A 4,177-nucleotide genomic window follows, 5' to 3' on the forward strand; every position below is an offset into this window, starting at 1 on the left:
ACCCTCAGGCAGTAGAATTCTCCTTTCTGTTTTGCGAAGAAAAGGAGCTGAACACCTTTTGCAGAGAACACCTTTCTGCGTAGGCGGCCTTCGGCCGCACTTCGGGATTATAACCCTCAGGCAGTAGAATTCTCCTTTCTGTTTTGCGAAGAAAAGGAGCTGAACACCTTTTGCAGAGAACACCTTTCTGCGTAGGAGGCCTTCGGCCGCACTTAGGGATTATAACCCTCAGGCAATAGAATTCTCCTTTCTGTTTTGCGAAGAAAAGGAGCTGAACATTTTCTTTTGTATTGATTTCCCCTGTATTCCTTTTTAATCATTGCCTTCTTTGTATGTATTGTTTCGTACAATAGGGCAACACATGTTATGTGTCAGTTTGCAACCATGTGTAATTGTAAATATGCGTGAAATTCAATGTTATTTACAAGTCGATAAAAGTTTAATTAAAGTGATTTATATACAAGATAAAATAAAAGAAAAGTGTGTAAAGTATTAAGTACAGGGTTATGTGCATTTATATATATAAAAGTATGCACAAATGCTTTTGTTAAGGAAACCAAGTGGAACGACTTAAGAAATTTTAACAACAAATAACTTATAAACAATGATATTATTTATATTTTTTAGTTATACATGTTTTAGAGGATACCTGCCTTAACATCCTGACCAAGTTTCATTTGTCAATTCCTCCTGGTTTTCTTAAAACACAAGGTGCGGCTGACTACTAAAGCCCACCCAAATATATTGGTGAAGTGGCTGCTTTAAGGAGGAGTGATAAATGTACGCTAATTTCCGAATTTTACAAAAAAGGGCATATTTCTAACCCAATTTGTAAATAAGTTAGTGACCAAAAATTACAAAAGTGTGTGTTAAAATAATGTGTAGACCCTTGGCTACAAGTGTGTGCAAATTTTTTTTGGATCGGGTCACCCCTGGTGTTATTATAGTTCAAAGTACACAAATGTAGAAAACGTACATCGATAATTTGATAAATAGTGCCAACCAACCCCAAAACTCAAAAAAAAACTGAATTCATATTCATATAATTACATCATATCATACATATTTCATTCTTTATAAAACTAGTTTTTACATACCTGCTTTGTACTTCGAAACACTGTAAGGCAAGCCCTCATATCAAGCTTGCAATAACTCTCTTCATTTTGGGTGAAACAGTCGAAGAAACCTCGATTGAATCGATATGTCCCAACTGCAGATTTCGTTGGGTTCAGAGTACGCAATTGCACACCATCATTACTGGCCTCCATAAACAAGTCACCTCCAAACTTTGAAAGTGATTGCACCGCCTTCGCGAAAACTATTAGCAATATTTGTTATAAAATTTTAAATTACCTAATTTAAAACATTACCCTTTGTATTCCCGGAATCTAACGTACATCTCATTTGGAAACAAAATCTTCTTCTAGGATAGCCTCTACAAATAGGGATGCAAACGATGCATCGATGTTTGTCAAACATCGATAACATCGGCCAAAAAACCGATGTTAACCATCGATATTTGAAAATTACTCAACATCGTAAAATTGGCGATATATCGATGTCAATTTTAACGATGTTTTAAACATCGACTTTAGTTTCGGTTTAAAATTGCCATTAGAGATGGGCGATCCCGTGACTTTTGAGGAACAACGTTATTTGTGACTGTGACTTTGCAGTCACAGAGATTTTCATCCGTGACTGTGACAAAAACAATGCCAAAAGCAGTTGTAAACGGAAATCTTGTACCGAGTGAACTAAGGGCATTATTTATTTATTTGGCATCACTGACTATTTTCGTCGTTTGTTTTGGTCATTCACACTCGTTTTTAATGATGTGAAATTCTAATATCAAACAACATTAATCAGATTTTGGTCTTAAATAACAGGTCGCAGATTCTCCATATGTCACTGCTATTTTATCACAGTCACAGTTCGTAGTAGTGACTGTAACTGTTAAGTTGATGCCAGATAAAACAGTTTTTTACTGCTTTTTTACTCGTCAAAATTGCTGTGGATTTTATATATTTAGCTTTAAAGATATCAACAATGTAATTCAATTTTATGTTTCTGCATGAAATATCGAATTTGGACGAAACAAAATAAATATTAAACCGACTGATCGTCAACGCGAGCAAAAAGATGGGTGTTGGCCATTTTTTCGCTTTGTTTTGCAGCTGCAACGATCTATGTGGCATGCTTTGTGCATTTTCATACAATTCATCTTATCTGCTATTGGGGAAGGCGCAATCGCGCCATCCTACTATAAAAACATCATTGCGACATTGCGACGGTTCCTTTGTCACAGTATGTCACGGTGACTTTTTGGAAGTTGTCACAGCAGTTACCCGTGACTTTTGAGTAACCCTGACAAAGTCACAGGTACGCAAATATCTGCCACCTCTAATTGCCATTGCGTTCACATATTTATCGTGAACGAAAGACACAAGGTCACGTAAGAACAAGACAGTGAAAAAAGTATATTTTTTTTTGCGGGTTCTACGCCATCTTGTTTCACTGGAAAACGAGGGAAAAGTAAACAAAGCAAAGAAAACAACGTAAACCAAAATTAGTCAAAATTATTGTCAACCACTTTTAACGCACAATTTAGGTAAAATGATGCAACAAAATGCTTTAATATGTGTTGTCATGTTGAATTAACTCTTCTTTACTTGAAGAAAAGTGTAAAATAGTGGTGCTTGTGATGTAAACAAACGCTCAGCTGACGAACCCGCTTTCGCAAACTTTTTTCTCAAAACCAGTTACAAATACAACGTCGCGTTCTTACGTGATCTTGTATTTTTGGTTCATGCATCTTTATGTTATATTCTTTGGGCTCTGTCACACGGTCAGTATTTATTGACGTGATCCAAGTATCGCGATATTTATTGACGGTGTAGTATGCAGTATTGATGGATCGTGATCTATCGCAAAATTTCTAAAAATTTTTAAATCTGGATCGCGGATCGCAATACCGTCAATAAATATTGAACGTGTAGTACTTTCAAAACGCGATCCATACATTTCTTCAGTACATCTTTTACTCTGATAATGTAAACATCGGCTCTGCCTTCACTCTCGGGGCTTAAAATTTTTCAAAACAAATTGAACAAATCTTAAAATAATTGTGGAATGCATTATCTGTAAATAATACGTACAAAATAAAAATATTTTCTTGCAAATACTGACGCGATAAATATTGAACATGTAGCATTCGTGCGCGATCCATCAATACATCAATATGGATCGCGATCCAAATATCGTGATAATTACTGACCGTGGGACAGAGCCCTTTGGGGAAGTGTATTATGGGTGATGACAGCCCTGCACTTAATAAAATCAATTGGCAATGTTGAACATAGGCGATTTCCATGACGATCACTGTATTTCAGGATTTGCAGGTTTTACAGGTAAAGCGGTTTTCGCCATTAATTAACCTTATGGAAGGTGGCGTACGTTAACCGCTTCCTGTAAAAACCTGCAAATCATGAAGTACCTCCAACATACTTATTGTGGCGAATACTGCGGCAACACAAAGCGAACAGGAGAAATAGGCAGAATGTTCGAGGAATGACGTAGAATGTTCCACAAAGAGAAACGTCAAGTTGGATGAACACTGCGAACAGCGAGAGAAAGAGAATGAGCGATAAACTTCAGAATGTTCTAGAGTTGCCATAAGTGCCAGCGCAGGTATACAAGGGCGCCACCACAGCGAGGTGAGTTAGTTACAAGTCAGCAAGCTACAAGTAAAGTAAGCAGAGAAGCGAGTTGCGAATAAGCAAGCTATAAGTTTAATTGTGTTACCAAGTTTAGTTAAGCGCTATTATTGCTTTAACATGTATTGCAAGTGTTTTTACTGTATTAGCGAGTATTGTAAATTGTTTGTTGTACAATAAAGTTAATTGTACTACAATTTGGTCATCGATTGCATTTATTTAACAATCCAGCGATACGAGCCCGAGTATATTTGGGAAATCCGGACGAGGTTGCAAGGATTATCGTCATGATCCAATTATATCATGGTATATCTTTAAACCATGGGTACCAAACGACGCGTTTCGGCCCCCCTAATAACAATCCGGAGGGGGAGGGGGGCTAACATTATTAACCATTTAAAAGTTATGAACAAAAAGCTTTTGTTAAATCTCGTTGTTTTCTATGAGCAATTACACCAACAAAG

This window comes from Rhagoletis pomonella, unplaced genomic scaffold (assembly GCF_013731165.1).
Source record: "Rhagoletis pomonella isolate Grant_MI unplaced genomic scaffold, Rhpom_1.0 Rhpom_scaffold_00005, whole genome shotgun sequence".
NCBI lineage: Eukaryota > Metazoa > Arthropoda > Insecta > Diptera > Tephritidae > Rhagoletis > Rhagoletis pomonella.